At 38.6% G+C, this 19,341-nt stretch overlaps 1 long non-coding RNA gene across 1 annotated transcript in view; it reads right to left on the reverse strand.

Annotated features, from left to right (window-relative positions):
• Positions 1-200: 200 nt before the first annotated feature.
• The window catches only part of LOC102015566, a 92,259-nt gene continuing 73,118 nt past the window's right edge, over positions 201-19,341 (reverse strand). The window contains exons 6-7 of the long non-coding RNA XR_001232056.1: positions 8,145-8,490; positions 201-412 (exon numbers count right to left, since the gene is read on the reverse strand). This is a non-coding gene — a long non-coding RNA (uncharacterized LOC102015566). The remainder of the gene's footprint in view (positions 413-8,144; positions 8,491-19,341) is intronic.

A 19,341-nucleotide genomic window follows, 5' to 3' on the forward strand; every position in this document is an offset into this window, starting at 1 on the left:
TGGAAAAATAGCTATTTGAGTCCTGTGTCCATTTTAAAATCATAGTTTTTTTCAGTGTTAAATGTTAGGCATTCACTATTCTGTGTAATGTAATTGTGAGATATATATATATGAGACAGACACAAAATGTATACATACTTCAGGAAAAGAAAAACGTATAAATATTTTAATACTAAATTTATTGAGACATCATGAGATTAATACAAGTTACCTTTGGCCTGTAAAATTACAAGAGGTGCTCAAAGTGGTAGGCATTAGTTTCCAAACATTAGTATGGTAAACTGCTTGGGTAACCTTAGTCATTGAGATTGCTACACATGCATTTTCAGTTTCTTCTCTAGGGGTCCGAAGTGTAGTGGGTTCTCTGTGATATATGACATCCTCTAGGGTCCCCATACAAGCGTAACACCATCTGTTGAAAAAACATCATAGGATTTTTCATTTCCTGAAGTGAGTATATTCCTCTCTCTCTCTCTCTCTCTCTCTCTCTCTCACACACACACACACACACACACACACACACACACATTTTATCTATCATCTATTTCTTTATTGGATATGTAATTGGCAGATTTTTTTTCTGCCACTTTGTGGATTGCCTTTTCACCTTCTTGACTGTGTCCTAGCTGAAGACTTTAGCAGTGCTTTGGTTTTGAACTCAAAATTCTTGGATTGAAAATCTGGCTATGTGACGCTGGGCAAGCTACCTAACCTCTTTGAGCCCACCATAGTTTTCTCATCTGAAAAACAGAGACGATTTTTTTATAGTAGGACTGAGCATATAAGATCGCTATGAGGAGTAAATGAGATCATCATGTAAACTGTTACCTCAGAGTCTACCCCAGTTTAAGTGCTTGTAAGTAGAAACCTTTATTTAGTATGTGCTTAAGGAACTAGAATGATGTAACTGAAATATGATATTATTTATTATCAAATGGATGAGTAGGCCAACCATACTAAGTGACCAATATGAACACAATAATATTACATAATACTTAACACGTGTAGCAAGTTACAGTTTATAAAGCATTTAAACATTCATGATTCATTCAGTAGGCTCCAATGAGGCCATAAAGATGGATAAGACAAAGTCCTGTAGAACTGAGTGGGAGGAATCAACAAGGAAAAAGGCAGTTTCAATCAGGCTAAGTACTAAGAAGACAGAAGCACAGAAAGCTGACCAGGATGGAGACATGAAGAAAGAGCAGTTGAGGCTGGGGGAGGACCTAGCAGGTGGGTTATGACAGAATTCTTCAGGAATACAAGTTTATACTAAAGGGGCAACAAAAAGTGAGCTCAAGGGGCCTTAGCATTCTTAGTAGAGGAAGAAGCTAGTGCAAAGGAGGTGAGAGAGGGTGGTTTGTTGGGAAACATCTATTAGTTTATTATGGCTGGAGACCAAAATTTCAGAGGGAAGAATGATGTGGAGTGAGCCTAGAGAGGCCAGCAGCTGTCAGATCATGAAGGGCCTGTGGACCAGGATAAGGAGTTGAAATTTTTATCCTGAAAATAACGAGCTACTGAAAGGTTTGCAATAGATGGGCAATGTGACTGAGTTTGCCTTTAAGAAAAGCTTCTTCAGCTGCAATGTGAGGAGTGTAATAAAGAGGATGCAACTACAAAAAAAGTAATGAGGATAGATATATAGAGGTCAAGAGACACTTGGGATAACATCAGTCAGATGTGGGACTGAATGGATGACCTCAGTTCACTCTTTGGGAGTAATTCGAGTGTTATCACTTCATTCAAGCTGAGTAATGCAGGTTGAGGAATGCTAAGTGATCTATACAAAGTCTTACAGATGGAAAGTATCCAATCAGAATTCTGGCTTTCCCCCTCAACAACCCCTGTTCACTTCCCAAGAAAATACTGGAAGTTTTCAGATCTGTATGTGTAAAACCCTTTAAGGAACTCATGTCCTATTTCCCCATTGACAGTTACACAGCAATCATTCCAGAAGTACATTATTATCTGAGTTCTTGTCTTCCATATACTATGACTTCAGACTCTGGAGCTTCAAGGCACTCTTTTACTTTCCATTCTACTTAGTGTTTAACGAATAGCCTGTAAGCAAATACTTCCATCTCTGCAAGGCTCAAATAAACAGCCTGAAGTTTAGAAAGTATGAGCCCAAGTCCTAATTTGGCCAAAAATTATTTAAGCAGCAACATGGGTTTCTGATCTCATACTATCCTTGTACCTGATAGGGACTGTTCCTGCAACTCTACTATTCTGCTCACCAGGCAGTATCTCCCTGCCCCATAATTACTGAGTATGGTGCTATCAAACTCTAACTGTTAACCAAGATACATGGGTATGTTTTTACCTGAGACACTGATACTGCTAATATGGGCGGGGTATTCACTGAGCTATAAAATTAGCAGAAAGAGGAAAAGGCAAAGGAAGTGCCCTACTAGTCATCTTCTCAACAGGACTTCCACCAAATCCTGTAGGTCTGCCTCCAGCCAGGACATTATCCCTGCTTTCCCTACAGTCAGAAACCCTCGGAAGACTGGCGTACACTTTAACAGTGTCTCTTGGAGGCAAGTTCTACCTTTGCTGCTTTAACTAGTCAGAGGATGCTGCTTATCCTGTGAAGCCCCAGTGCATCCTCCTTTGGAAATTTGTCTTAGTTACTTTCTGTCACTGATGCATGGTTGGGGGGGCTCCAAGGGAGAAACAGCATGGTGGGAGAGAACTGCTTACATCATGGCGGTCAGGAAGCAGAGAGCAAGGCAAGAGCTCAGGACAAGGCTATACCCGTCCAAGTCAGGTCCCTAGTGACCACCTCTTCCAACCAGGCCCCACCTCCTAACAGCGCATTCAGCTAGTGAACTCATTCCTGGATGAGTTCACTGATGAATATAGTGCCTCCACGATCCAATCACCTTTTAAAAGTCATTCCTCTAAGCATGAGTCTTCTGGGAGGATATTCTAGATCTTAAACATAACAGAAACTTTTCGGAGAAAAGCCTGCACTGACCACTCCTGACTGTCTGCTGAAAAGCTGAGTGAGTCATTCTACTGCAGGTAAACATGCTTGGGTCAGAGATGCTTCACATGTCACTCTTCTCTCCCAAAAAGATGGTGAGCCCCTTGTTGCTAGAGACAGTCATTCTCTGTCCCTAGGAATGACTGCCAAAGAGGCACTGCATACTGGCATGCAGTAAATACTTTGCTGATTGAGAGCAAAGCAGAAAATTGTTCTGAACTTTTCAAGGATTCTCAAGTCAAAGGCATTTTCTTCTTTAGGCCCAGTTAATTAACCTGCTCTCATGTTGCCCCAGAAACTGGACAGACAAGAAGCCATTTTGTTTCAACTTTGGATTAGTAATAAGGAAATTTTGGTTACAGTCCTAACTGCCACGAACTAGTGAGAAGTTTGGCAAATCAGTTAACTGCTTTTGGACTCAAGCCTCCCTCAGTCTCAACAGAAAAAAATGGGGAGACCTGCTTTTGGCTAGGCAGTAAAGCAAATGAAATAAAATAACGTACAATACAATACAGACAACATGAAGCAAGAGTTTTGAAGACAGTAGACAATAGGCAGCAAAGGACACTGACCCCAGAGAGACTGGAAACAAACAAGATGAGCCCTGTGAATGCACCAGCTTAGTTTGTACACATCTTTCTTGAGCCATAATTCATACACAATGCACTCATCTGTACAATTCACAGATATATTAGCATATTCACATAATACAGCTATCAAAAAGTTTATAACATTTTCATCATCTCAAAAGGAAATTACCTGCCCTTTAGTCATCACCTCTCTGCTCCCCATCCCCCTCAGCAATTATTCATCTACTTTCTGTCTCTATAGATATCCCTATTCTAGAAATAACAAATAAATACAATCATATAATATGTGGTCCTTGTAACTGGCATCTGTCAATATAAAATTCATCTGTTTTATCATGTATCAGTAATTTATTCATGTTATGGCAAAATGATATTCCATGGTATGAATATAGCACATTTTGTTCATATATTCATCCGTAGATGGACATTTAGATTGTTTCTACATTTTGGTTGTTGTGAGTAATGCTGCTATAAACACACCTCCCAGAGTGTTGGGATTACAGACATGTTCCACCATGTCCAGCTATGATGCTGTTATGGCTTAGATCTGAAATGTCCCCTAAAAGTCTTGTGTTCGGAAATCGGGCTTGGTCAGAGGCGTCAGGTCATTGTTTGTGTGACCTGGGTGTATTTTTTCCCTCAGCTCCTCCCTTCTCTTCCTCTGCTTCCAGGCTGCCATGCGGTGAGCAGGTGTTCTCCACCAGGACTTTCCAATGTGCTGTTTCTGCCTTGGAGCCATGGACTCAACCTACTGGAAACTGCGAGTGAAATCAACCTCTCCTTTAAGTTGCAGGTGCTGGGAATTCTGTCCCAGTGACAGGAAAGTGACTAAAACAGATGGTGTCTTTTGAAACACAAAAGCTTTTAATTTTGATGAAGTCAAATCTGTTTTTTTTTTTCTTGCTCATTCTTTTAGTGGCATAAAGAACAATCGTTTGCTGAATCTGAAGTCATGAACATTTACCCCTCTGCTTTTTATAAGAATTTTATAGCTGTAGCTCCTGTATTTAGCTCTATAACTCATTTTGAGTTAATTTCATACATGGTGTAGGGAATGGTTCGATTCAATCTTTTTACATGGGGCTCTACAGTTGTCCTGGCACTATCTGTTCTTTCCTCACTGAATAGTCTTGGTACTCCCAGCAAAAATCAGTTGATTGTGGACATGTTTGTAATCTTAGCTACTCAGGAAGCTGACAGGAGGAAGACAAATTTGGGGACAGCCCAGAAAGCTTAGAAAGATCCGATCTCATAATAAAATGAAGCAGTTGACCACAGACATATGGTGTTTTTCTAGTCCACTGATGTGTACGACTATCCTTCTGCCAGTACCACACTGTCATGCTTACCAATGCTTTGTATTACAAATTGAAATTAGGAAATATGAATCCTCCTACTTTGTTCTTTCTTCTCAAGATTGTTTCAGTTATTCTGGGTCACTTGCAATTCTATATGAATTTTAGAATCAGCTTGTCAATTTCTAAAGAAAAACTAGCTTCATATCTTACAGGCATTGCACTGAATCTGTAGATTACTTTGGGAGATATTACCATTTTAACAATATTAAACCTTCTGACTCAGGAGCACAGGGTGCTTCCATTTATTTTGACCTTCTAAATTTCTCTCAAGTGTTTTGTACTTTTCAAAGTATAAATTTTTATGCCTTTTCTTAAAATTATTCCTAAGTATTTTACTATTTTGATGCTATTGTTAACTGAATTGTTTCTTTAAAACTCATTTTGGATTGTTCATTGCAAGTATATATACAACTTTTTGTAAAGTGATCTTATATCCTGTGTCCTTGATCAGCTTGTTTTATTGGATACAAATTTGTTGTGGAGTCCTTAGGATTTTCTACATAAAAGATCATCTCTGCAAACTGAAGTGGTTTTACTTTTTTCCTTTCCAGTCCAGATGACTTTTTCTTGCCTAATTGCCCTGGGTAGAGTTCCAGTACAATGCTGAGATCCTGGCATCTTTGTTTTCTTTCTAATCTTAGTGGTAAAGCATCCATTCTTTCACCATTCAGTTGCTGTTGGCTGTAGAGTTTTCATAGAATCTTTTAATGAGTTTAGAAAGCTCCCTCCTCTTCCTAGTTTGTACCATATTTTTACTGTGGAGGGGTGTTGCATTTTGTAAATGCTTTTTTCTGCACCTATTGAGATGATACTATGTGGTTTTGTTTTTATTCTACTGCAATGGTATACTGATTTTCAGATACTAAACCAACCTATATTCCTGGGTTATTTGCATCCATATTTAAAAAGTATATTAGTCAGCAGTTGTTTTTTTTTTTTATCTTTTTTCTTTTTTGGTACCAGGAATCGAACTCACAACCTCATGCCTGCCAGGCAGGCACTTGTGTCGCTAAGCTATATCCCTGGCCCTAGTCTATAGTTTTCTTATGATTCTTTGGTTTTGTATCAAGGAAATCCTGGCCTATTAGAATGAATTGGGAAGTGTTTCATCCTTTTCTGTTTTAGAGAAGTATATAAAGAATTAGTGTTAGTTCCTTAAATGTTTGTTACTACTCAGTGGTAAATCATCTGGGCTTGGAATTTTGCTTGTGGGCAGTTTATTAATTTTAATTATAGGTTCAGTATCCCTTACCTGAATTTGATTTCAGTTTTTTTGATTTTGTAATATCTGCATGTACTTAATGAGATGTCTTGGGGAATGTGACCCAAGTTAAAGATGAGTATTTATATTTTTATATATCTTATACACATAGACTGAAGGGAATTTTATATAATATTTTTAATGATTTTGTGTATGAAACAAAATTTCATGGTGTGCAATTTTCCACTTTGTCATTTCTTCTTGAGTCCATTTTAGTAGTTTGCATCTGTCTAGGAATTTGTCCATTTCATCTATCTACTTATTGGCATAAAATTGTCCATGATATTCCTTTAAAATATATTTTACTCCTGTAATGTTGGTAGTAATGTTCCCTCTTTCATTTTTTACTCTAATGACTTGAGTCTCCTGAATTTTTTTTCTTATTCTATCTTGCTAAAATTTGACAATTTTGTGGATCTTTTCAAAGAACTAGCTTTTGACTTCATTGATTTTTCTCTATTCTTTTTCTATCATTTATTCCATTAATTTCCACTCCATTATTTTCTGCCTTTGGCTTGCTTTAAGTGAAAATTACTGAATAAAATATTTCCTTATATTATTTGTGTTGGTTTTGCTTCTTAGCCTACCTTACCTTCTTAGAAAGCTATCATATTCCACCAATGGAGAGGTGTAAGTTCTTGTATCGCTATCCAATATATATTGTCAAATTAAAGCAATTTTTTGTAAAGAAATAGATTTCTAGCCTCTGAAACTTACTGTTAAACATATGGCCCATGGAGCATGAGCATCAGTGATATCTAAAAGCATTGCAGAAATGCAGAATATCAGACCTTTTGTGGGCCTCATGAATCAAAACCACATAACAAAGTGCACATGTAATTACTATACACATTAAATTTTAAGATATACACTGACATAGAAGCACCACTACTGAAGGAAACCAAAGTGATGAGCCACATATGCCATGGTCCATGTGATGTTGAAGAACTTACACTTAGATTTTGGTTTAGAATGTGAAGAAGCTGAGCTTGGTCTAAGACAGGAGTGGGCTTAATTCACTGGAATGGGACTTACGCAGGTAAACTGAACAGAACACCAAGGTCTGAGCTGAGGAGAAGACTACAACTCACAGTGGCTGAGACAGAGAAAGGCCTCTTGGAAGGGCAAAGACTGAGTTGAGGTAGTAGAAAAATGAGTAAGGGAAAAGCTAGTTCTGGAAGGATATGAACATTATCATAGTACCCATATGAATTTTAAAAACATTCCATACATTTTATAAATACACATACATGGGGATTATGCATAAAATGTATGTGTATGCATATATACATGCATATATAGTCTTTATAGAAAGACATGTATAAGAATGATAACACATTTAAGATAATGGTTACCTCGTAAGTGAATTATTTATCATGGTATCTAACAAACTGACAAATTACCCCATCAATATACATACATATAAAGTCTTTATACAGTCTTTATGTTATGGTTTGTGTCTAGATGTCCCCCCAAAGCCTCATTGCAGACATGGGGGGTGGGCTTTTTTGTGATTGATTCATTGTACAATGCTAGGATTAAGGGTGCTGAGATTAAGGGTGAGTGACTGCTGGAACAATTCACTGACTAAACTGGCACTGCCCTAATCCCAGCAGTCTGGATAAGATAAAATGGACAGAAAGAGGCTTGTCCCCCGACTTTGCTCTTGTTGCTTGTTATGTCTTTCTTGGCCATGAATGGCTGCTTCTCTGCCATGAGCCACCTTGCCATGGAGCCAGCAAATTATGGATTGGAAACTCTACAAACTGTGAGCTAATTAAACCTTTCCTCCCTTAACTTTGGGTGTCAGGTATTTTGTCCCAGCAACAAGAAAATTAACTAAGACACAGATATAGGTAAGAATGATAACACATTTAAGATAATAGTTATGTCTTGGAAGATGAATTAGTTATCATGGTGCATAACAAATTAACAAATTATACCCTTCAAATTCAGAAGCTTAAGACATTTTCAGGAATCCAGAAATGGCTTAGCTATCTTCTACTTCAGAGGTTGTCATGAGGCCACAATCATGTTGTTGGCTGGGGACGCAGTCTCATCTGAAGACCATCAGGGAGGATCTGCTTCCAAGTTCATGCACATGATTGCTTTCAGGACTCAGGTCTTTCTGGGTACTGGACTCAGACCTCAGCAGCTGGTGACTGGAGGCCTCCTTTGATTCCTTGCCATGTGGGCCTTCCCACAGAGCCCCTTACAACATGCCAGTAGGCTTCATCAGAGGGAGCATGTGACAGTATTAGCAGAACGGAAGTCACAACCTTTTGTAACCTGGTAAGAGAAACGACATACCATTATTTTGATCATATTTTATTTCTTTAGAACCCAGTCACTAAATCTAGTCTACATTCAAGAGGAGGGGATTTCACAAGGGCTTGGCTACCAGAAGATCGGGATCCTTGAGGGGCATCTTTGAAAGCTGCTAGTAGAAGTACAGCATGCTCACTGTTTGTAGTTTTTATTCCATAGTCAGCTGGCTCCAATGTAGGGCAGTAGAGCAGAAGGGAATAGCCAGGAAGAGCTGCTCATGGGAAGGCTGTGGAAGGAGAGAGAGAGAGAGAGAGAGAGAAGGCAAGGGGAGGGGAGGGGAGGGAAAGGGAGAGGAGAGAAAGGGTGACAGAGAGATGGAGAGACAGAGACAGAGAAAGAGAGAGAAAGAGAGAGAGAGGGAGGAGAGGAGAGAGAGAGGGAAAGAGAGAGAGACAGAGACAGACAGACAGAGAGACAGACAGAGAGAGAGACAGACAGAGAGACAGAGGAGAGAAGAGGAGAGGGCAGACAGAGGGAAAGACAGAGAAGAGAGGAGAGGAGAGGGAGGGAGGGAGAGAGATCAGTAAAAGGAGGAGTGAAGAGATGAAGAGATAAACCCTTCCACGCTGCACCCCTAGTGACCCATCTCTTCCTTCCGGATACCACTTCCTAACAGGAACTCAGCTATAAGCCCCTATGATCCAATTACCTCCCCAAAGCCCCACCTATACAAGTACATGAGGCTTTGGGGAGACTTTTAAATATAAACCATAACAACACTCCTAATTGAAGTATGATTTTCCTCTGTTACAAAATTATCTTTTGGTTGAGGCATTATGTCCAGGATCTTTCTACTAAAATAATGTTGAAATGAAACTATGTTCACTTCAGCACAGTTGTCCTTCAGCGCCTGCTTGTTAACCTTTTTGAACAAAACGAACAAACAAAAAAACCCAATAACCTTTTTGAAGGATAGTGACCTCTTTGAGAATTCCAAGAAACTTGTTGTTATCCCACCTCCAAATGCATAACATTTTACAATTTCAAACCATGATTCATGAACTTCCTAGAAAAAAACTTCTACTTCTTTTTCTATGAAAGATTGAATTAGGGTATTGAGGGAACAAATCGCTATTCTTGTACATTTTCAGGTTGAGAGATCACAGAGCAGAGACAGTGACTTGGAAGAGAGAGCACAACTGGGAGATCAGAGAATTAAGTAGGCGGAGCATTTGAATGCACAAAGGCCCTGAGGAGCCCTGAGGTAGCCTCATGAGTGGATGCACCTGAGTCAATTGGACCGAAGGAGAACTGGGAACAAAGAAGAGGCTCACAGGGTAGAGAGAATCAGGATGTTTTGGAAGCTTATGAAAGAACAACATAATTTAAACTGCCACTTAAGTGTATGTTTGGATTTTCCTTTCTAATCTTGATATTGGAAGTGCAATAGCAATTGTAATAGTTGTAGTTGGTGAAAATTTCATTTTCAAAACCATTAGGAAGTTCTAGGTGAGTCTGGAAACCTTAGGCATTATTACTCACATCCAGAAAGGGTGGTAATTAATATGTGCTCAGAATGCAGATTTCCCTTGTAATACTGGCATGCTTTATGACTGCTCTGTTCATGATCCATGCAGTAGAATAAAATCCATCACTTTAGGACAAACTGTTAATAGCTTCAGGGGGTGACAGCTGTGTGTTCCTTCTGTACAACTCAGAGTGGTATCTTCCCTAGTCCCAAAATAGTAATTATGAACTTGTTGCAGAAGATTCAGTTTGATGAAGTAAACCTGGAATAAATGCCAAATATAGTACATGACCCTTGTTACCACCACCAAATTCTCGCTCCCTTTCTTAAGAAAACATGCCTATGGTTCTACTGAAGATCTCTTCTTAAGAACTGGCATGCTAATCTTACGCTCTTCTCTTGGGAAAGAAAATGATTCCAAGACATATCTTACTTTGTTTGCTCTTTAGGCCCAGAATCACAGAACATGCTATCTGGAAGGGTTATGGGTCTATGCTGCTTCTCTTCACAATCACTTTAATTCCCCAAAATGAACTCTTGACTTCTTTGAACTTCTTAGAAGAGAAACTGAAAAGATGAATCTGTAGGAAAATATATGTAGCCACACTGTCTCATACTATGTTTATTCCCGCAAACCCATTCTCTTCACAAAGTGAAGCCTTTGTAGTATCCATAAAGGAGGGTCTTAAACAGGCTCTGAAAGGATTTTGAAGTTCTCCTTAAAAGTTCACAGAAATAGGATTTACCAAATGTTCAAAAATAATTATGATGAATCACAATTGTGAAGAAATGGTTTTCTGTCTTTATTACAAGGTTATTTTTAAAGTGTTTCTTCGTGAATCATACAAAATAAGCAATTGCAAAATAAACTGTCATCTTCATAACTACGTCTGAGAGAGGGAAACTAGAGTTAAAAAAAGAAAACCAATATTTTAATTGAAGAATACTTTCTGCACAGTAAAAGCAATGATACAGCAATGGAAGAAACAACGTCCTTTCTAAATGCAAATTACATCATTATTAAATAATGCTGTTATTAAATTTTGATTTAATTTTTATTCATAGCAAAGCTCTAAATTAACTTGGTAAAATGGCAAGCCCTTATAGATTATTCAATACCTTTAGAATCAAAGCAGCAAATTATTTTAGTTCATGAAACTAGAATCAATTCTTTTGAGACAGACATTCATGATGGAGTTTATTCTCTGTCCAGAATTACAAAGTGAAGCAAGTAATAGTGAATAGTCCCCCATACATCAACACCACACGTTTCCTTTGTTAAATAACTATTGAAAGTATTTTGTTAAGAGAATGTTACCTCTACCCATGTCCTTTTGTTCTTAGCACTACCACGAATATCAGACATCTAGTTATACTGACATTTATATTCCCGGCACAGTTGAGTTGGAGGGCATTCAGAGCTTAGCGAACAGCGCTGAGAAGTTACAATTATGACAGTCCTCACCATTGTAGATGTTTCTCCCACAACAGTTCACATTTCTAAGAGCACCTATCAAGTGCACTATAACATAAATCACATGTCTATGTTTCCTGTTAGACAGTGAACTGCCTGAGGGCAGAGAAATGCTTTTTAACCTCTAGTATTCTCTAACACAGGGCCTTTTACATAATAATAATGATAAAGATAATGATAATATTAATCCTTTTGAACACTTACTATGTACCTCACCCTATATCCTAAGCACTTTACATGATTAACTCAATCCTTTTAACAACCCTGTGAGGGAGGTTCTATTTATACACATTTATAAATGAGGTACCTAAAGGGTGGGTAGCTTGTCCAAGCTCTATACACTAAGCGAGCTGCAGAGCCAGGATTGAAACCCAAGAAGCCCAGCTCCATAGTAAGGAACTTAACCTCTAAAAGTATGTTCTGCTGCCTAGAGTTTATGCTTAATAATTTTCAAGGTAAATGTTTACATGACTTTTCTCTAAGTATGTACTGGGCTATAAAAATGTAGTCTTTCAAAGAAGCTGCCTGGGGATGCTACCATTGTTCAAAATCTTTTGCAATTCCTTCTTTGGAGTTGTTTTCAGAGCCGGTTGATAAATAACAGAAGAAAAGTAGTCAATATATTATGATCATAGCTCATTTAAAAATAAACACAAGGCTGGGAGTGGTGGCATATGCCTGTAATCTCAGCACTCGGGAGGCAGAGGCAGGAGAACTGCTGTGAGTTTGAGGACAGCCTGGGCTACAATAGTGAATACAAGGCCAGCCTGAACTACATAGCAAGATCCTATTGCAAACAAAACAAAACAAAACAAAAAACTACAATGTTATTCAGCTTGATAAATGCCTTATTTGCCCATATTTTTTCCAAAAACATTCTCCATTAAAAGAATAAAGATTTGTTATTACTGAAGATCGTCCAAAATGTGATACAGAAATAGGTTTCAACCAGCTGACAAACATTTACTGAGCAAGTATTTCTATATGTGCTTAGTTCTAGAAACACAAAAGTCAAACAAGATACCTGTCATACTTTCAGGGAGCACCAGCCAGACAAAGGAGAAAGACAGTTCAGAGTGACAAGTGCTTTTGACATACATAAGCACAGGATTTCACATGAGCCCAGAAAGGCAATATCAAATCCAGCCTTCAGGGCCAGCTTGCTAAGGGAAAGAAAGGATCTCTAACTTCAGTCCCACATGACAACCAATTGAATGAAGGCATGGCTTCTTATGGTGAGTACATTAAAGCAGGTCTATATCTTTGGATAGGTACATCCTATCATGTTTATTTTTAAAAGATAATAATCACATCGTTTTATAGTCATATCACATACTCAAGTTGTTTCTGCTTTTAAATAAAACCTGGGAAAGATTTGTTGATGTTAGCATAAAAACTGCCTTAGTTTTAAGTATGTTTGAGTATTATTCGCTTTTGTTACTGAAACACTTACAGAATTTCTCTAAAGAATTTTGTTGAGGAAGTAAACAGAAAAATCAATATCCTAAGGCATTAATTGTCAGAATCTACCACTGTGGGTGAATACGCCTTGTATACAGTAGGCACCTAATGACTACTTTTTGGATAAAGAAATAAATCCATAATACTGATTCTTCATACTTTAAACATTTGTATTTTTACTTCCTGTTAGCCAAATAGGACACAATAATAACTCATGGAGATAAAGGACTGCTTTGGCAGAAGCTTCTGCTTCTCTCAACGCATCTATTTGAAAGCAAGTAATTTTGAGGGTTTTTTTGGGTTTTTTTGCAGTAGTGGGGATCGAACTCACAATCTTGCGCTTGCCTGGCAGGCGTTTATGCCACTGAGCTATACCCCCAGCCCCAAAAGCAAGTAATTTTGAACTATGAGGGGTGGAGGATATGGCCACCTAAGAAAGGACTGCCTTATATTTTTGTGGCTTGCCTGTCTATAAAAATCAACAACCCTAGGGTTACACAAAACCGTCCTTGGAGAGAGTGAAAGATCTTGAGAGGTAGGTAAATGTTGCCCAACACTGGTGGAACTAACTGCTTAGAGCTGATGAAAAATGGTGGGAAGTGTTCTACCCTAGTTGCATGTAGAGGCGAGAATTTAATTTCTTTCTTATAATCCTCAACCCCTAGATGGCCTGACTCTAACTCCTCAGAGCTGTTATAGAGAGCAAGAAATGGGAAACATGACAAGAAAGCTTAGATGAAGATTAGGAGAGATCTCCAGGTATGAGATGCTACCTGGGAAGGAAATCCATCTCTAGGAATTGACAGTGAAATGACCCTGCAGAGGAACATACACTGGGCACTTGGGAAAGAGGAATATCTGGTAAGCAAAGGGCTTTAATGACTAACGAAGTGCTTCACAAATCTGTCTACAGCTAGTCTCAGTGAGTTCAAAAAAGATAATTTTCCTGCTCTATTTGCCTCTCTACCATTTATTTACACATTTAAACCATACAATATTTAACTAACCATGATAGGGAGCTGAAGGAACCACAGAAAAGAAGGTAATATAGTTTCTGCTCTAAAGCACTTTACAATCTCCAGGGATTCTGATACTGTGCAGAGTATCTTTGTGCTAAGGCAGAACAATGAGAGAACTTGTAGAATGTCCTTCCCCATTTTATCACATCTACTCCCCAACACTACTATCAGTCATCCCTGGGAACAGAAAGATCATTTTTCTCTGGAAAGTCCCCTTTCAATGTTGTAAGTTTATGTTTGAAAGCCTGAAGAATCCTAATTTTCCAGCACTTTTCTGGGAAACTTTTGATAATAGAATCTACTCCAAGGATAGAGGACATTTGGGGAGCATTTTCCCAAATCTTTATTTTTGTGTGGTATAGGGGATGGAACCTGGGGTCACATTCACGCTTGACAAGTGTTTTACCACTGAGATACCCCACCAAATCTTGATATCCTTAAGTCCTAACAGGCTATTCAACCTGCACATCCTTAATTATCCCAGACTCATGAAGATCAATAGGTATGGATATTTTTTAAATGCAGGAATATTCTTTCAAAATATCTTCCTATCTGTTCTCAGTATACAGGGAAACAAAAATTACATTTCTATTCCAGTTTCCAATAACTTACACATTATATAGAATGGCATGATTCAAATATGTTCTTTCTTCTTAGCAATTGAACTATTTTATCAAAGAAATTTCAGAGAATATACTATACATAAACAAATGGAGCAACTCTGACAAAAGTAGGGTGACAGTCAAAGTTTTGACTTCTCAGTTCTCTTCCCATATACTTTCTAATGAGAACCATGAAACAGTTCAGTCTTCATCTGTTTATGGTGTAACAAAATAGTCTATGGTATAACAAAATACCATAGATTGAGTGGTTTATAAACAACAGGACTTAATTTCTCAGAGTTCTCAAAGCAGGAAAGTCCAAGATCAAAATGGTAGCTGAGCAATGTGGTGAGGGATTCACTTGGAACACATTTATCTTTTCACTGAAAACTTACTTGGTAGAAAGGGTTAGAGGCATATCTAGGGTCACTTTTATAAGGGCACTAATACCATTCATGAGGGAAGAGTTAATCATACTCCAAAGTCTTATCTCCTAATACCATCATGTTGGGGGTTAGAATCTCAAAATATGAATTGGGCAAGGCATAAACATTCAGAACACAGGAACCTCATTCTGCATAATGCAGTTTAAGCCTCATTCTGCAGAATATAATTTAAACCTCATTCTGAAGAATGCAGTTTTTAAAAACACCATTGTAAAAATATGTGGTGTAGTCTCGGAGTGTAGCTCACTAGTAGAGCATGTGCTTAGCATGCATATCCTTAGCTCAATCCCCAACACACATATTTTAATGTAAAATCATTGATTTATCAGGTCGCTGGAAAACAGAGTAGGAACCTTTAAGAAAAAACCCTGTTATTCTGAGTAATGTTTAAGAATATTTACATCACATAGTCAACCTTCAATTTTCTGTCCAAAAAGAGCACATAAAATCCAAAAATCAATAGTACTGAGTGTTAGAAAGCAGAGTATTATGTTCTGGGGTAGTACAGAACGTTTACATTTCCCTTTGAGCTCAGATTAGGCCAGTGCTTCTCAACCTTAACAATATTAACATTTAAGGCCTGATAATTCTGTTGCAGGAGTTGTCCTATGCATGGTAGAGATATCTCTGACCTCTACCCTCTAGATGTGACAAACTCTTCTCCCAATTATGACAACTGAAAATGTGTCCACATAACTGCCAAATGTCTTTTAGGAGGCAAAACTGCCCCCAGTTGAGAACAACTTATAAAAACTTGTGTGAGTACCAGAAGTTTCTAGTATTGCAGGTGGCATATATAGTACAGGTGGCATTTAAATGTTGATAAGAGTAATTTATACACAGGGAGTAAATGTTGACAGTATCTTGTGTAAGATCTGATAATAGTTTCATGACATCATGAAAGTCACTTCTGACACCTTTGAGCTTGGTTCCATGCAAAGGTCACTCTGTGGGCTAAGTTAAGGCAATCAGACATTGTTTTTCACCACTGATACCCCTTTACTGACTCTATTATAAAAAGAAACACACAACCACCATAATTCATGAACAATGAACTGTGATACCTCTTTTGAATTTTTAAAATCTGTCATAAAATACACCTAAAATAAAATTTACTATCTTACTATTTTAAGTGTACAGTTACATGGCACTAATTACACTCAATAATGTGTAACCATCACTAACATCCATCTCCAGAAAAGTTTTCTTCTTGTAAAAGTAAAATTATATACCCATTAAAAATCAACTCCCCATTACCCTCTTCTCCAGCCCATGGGAAACATCTTCTCTATAATTCTTTGGAAGTACTGGGGGTTGGGCCGAGCCTCAAGCATGTTAAGCATGTACTCTATCAAGAGTTACAACTCCAGCCATTCTTTTCTGTGATTTTGACTAATCTACATGTTTCATAGAAGTAGAATCAATCATACAGTATTTGTCACTTGTAAAAACTTTGCCTAGCATAATGTGCTTAAGATTTATCCATGTTGTAACACATGTAAGAATTACCTTCATTTCTAAGGCTTACTAACATTCTGCTGTGTAGATATTTTGCTTATCCATTCATCTATTGAGGGAAATTTGGGTTGCTCCACATTTTGGTTATTATGAATCATACTGCTATGAACATGGGTATTATGGTTTGTATCTGGATGTCCCTCCAAAGCCCCATATGATGAATAGGTGGGGATTTGAGGAGGTGACTAGATCATGGGGGTGAGATAATCTTCAATAGATTAGTCCACTGATGAGTTTACAGCTAAATGTAATCTTGGGAGTGAAACCTGGTCAGAGGAGGTGGGTCCCTGGGGGTGTGGCCCGAAAGGGTATATCTCCTCCCTTCTCTTTAACCTCTCTCTACTTCCTGTCTGCCAGGGCATGAGCAACTCTCCTCTGGCATACCCATCTACCATGGTGTCCTGCCTTGGAGCCAGCTGACTATAGACTGAAACCTCTACAAATTGTGAGCCAAAATAAATCTTTCCTCCTTTAAGTTGTAGATATCAGGTATTTTCTCCCAGCAACAAGGATAGTTTTTAAGTCAGATTCTGTACTAGGAGTGGGGTTGTTGCTGCGACACTTCCTGACCATGTGGTTCAGAAGCTTTGGAACTGGCTGGTAGGAGAAAAAGGTCTGGAGATTTGGAAAGGTTTGGAGATGCTGGCTGAAGAAGCAGCCCCTGAATGCTGTAAGCCAAGGTTGATGTGAGTTTTTGGTTAGAGCCCAGAAGACCAGAATGCAGCTGGTAAAGACCAGAGTTAAAGGCTTTCAGGTGAAAAGGACTCCATTGGTAGTTAAAACTCCAGGCTATGTATGTTGTTTTGGTGGAAAATTTGTCTGCATTTTGTACACGTCCTTAGGCTTTGCAGGAGACTAGGAATGGTGGACTAATTAAGCTGGTGGAAGAAATTTCACATCAGCCCAATATTCAGGTGGTAGCATAGGCACTGTTGGGGGTTTTTAGTCAGATCTACCTTGAGAATCAAGAGCAAGAGGCGCAGCTGAATGATTTAAAAAGTTTTGAGTTTGACAAAAAGGAAGCTCCAGTAAAGTTGGGGCCTGTAAAGATGGAGCAGAGTAGAACTTAGCTGTTGAAAAGACTGGCATTAAAAGAAAACTAAATGCTTTGGAACAGAACAATAAGCAAAACGGCTTAAGGGCATGTGAGGAACATTAAAGGCCCCATCCTTCACAGGCTGAAAATTGCAAAAGTAAAACATTTTGCTTTGAAAATAGAACCTTATGATACTCTTTTGGAGAAGGGTCATCTAGAGTATTGATTCCTCAGGATTCAGTTCACTATGCTCAGCCATTCAAGCATTTGGAGGCCTCTGAAATCACCAGCAAGTTGCAAAAGGGCTTGGCTACTGCTCCAGTTAGTGGCAAACCTTGGCATCATCCAAGCAGCCTGTGGTGCTAGTTTTACAGGCATGCAGAATGCAAGAATTGTGAGGTCTGGGAGGCTTCCAACAGTATTTCAGAAGGCATACAAGGCTAGGCAGTGTGGTCCTGAGGATGAAGCCAAAAATGTAGTAGAGAATCCAGGAAGTTGGAGATACTAGAAACATGGAATGTGTGAGGAAAGTCACAAGCAGTAAACAAAGCCTACCTATCAGAGGGGCCATGAGGGCTTCAACCACTGATAATGCCACAGGGGCAGGGCCACCCAAGCCTTTTGGAACTTATGCTTCTCTACAGCTTGCTGTAGGTTATGCACATGGAACTACAGGATTTAATGTTTGCCTGCTAAATTTAGTATTGCTTTGGTCCTACTCATTTCTGTCCCTGTATTCTTCCCTATGGAATGGTAATATTTACTCTGTGTCATTTATATTGGTAGTGTTTAATTTTCTTTCAGATTTTTTCAGGGGTTCACAGCTAAGAGTTTCCTTTAAATCTCAGAGGAGACTTTAGAGTTGGATTTTTCAGCAGTGCTGAAACTGTTAGGACTTTTGCAACTCTTCAGAGATGGACTAGGGGCTGAGGATTTAGCTCAGTGGCACAGTGCCTGCTTGGCAAGCGCAAGATCGTGAGTTCAATTCCCAGTACCAGAAAAAAAAAAAAAAAGAGAGATGGACTAAATGCAATTTGTATAAAGGGATTTGTACGAGTCTTTTCGGGGGCATGGGTGGAAAGTTATGATTTATATCTAAATGTCACCCCAAAGTCTCACACAATCATAGGTGGGGCTTTTGGGTGACTGGATCATGGGGGGCATGGTGATCATTCATGGATTAGTCCACTGATGAGTTTATAGCTAAATGTGACCTTTGGAGGTGAAGCATGATTGGAGGAGGTGTATCACCAACAGTGTGGCCTGGAAGGGTATATCTCTCTCCCTCTTCTCTTGATCTCTCTGCTTCCTCTTTGCCATGTCACAAGGAACCCTGCTCTGGCATGTCCCTCTACCATGCTGTCCTTCCTTGGAGCCAGATGACTATAGACTGAAATCTCTACAAATTATAAGCCAAAATAAACCTTTCCTTCTTTAAATTGTAGGTATTAGGTACTGTATCTCAGAGACAAGAAAGTAACTAAGACAATGGGCATATAAACATTTCTTCCAGACACTTCAAGAAAAGAATTGAATTGCTTTAGATTCTTCTATGTATATATGCAGAGGTGGAATTTCTGGATAATATAATATTCCTTCTTTTAATTTTGTGACAAACCATCATACTGTTTGTCTTAACTACCTTTCTTATTGTTGAGGCACAATACCCAACACATATAACTTAAAATAGGAGATTATTTTGGTTTGCAATTTCGTTCCGTGGTCAGCCAGCTCCAATCAGAAACACAATGGTAGAATAGCCTGGGGAAGAGGAAATCTGCTTATATC

The sequence above is a fragment of the Chinchilla lanigera genome, unplaced genomic scaffold (assembly GCF_000276665.1).
Source record: "Chinchilla lanigera isolate Chin_1 unplaced genomic scaffold, ChiLan1.0 scaffold00133, whole genome shotgun sequence".
Lineage (NCBI taxonomy): Eukaryota > Metazoa > Chordata > Mammalia > Rodentia > Chinchillidae > Chinchilla > Chinchilla lanigera.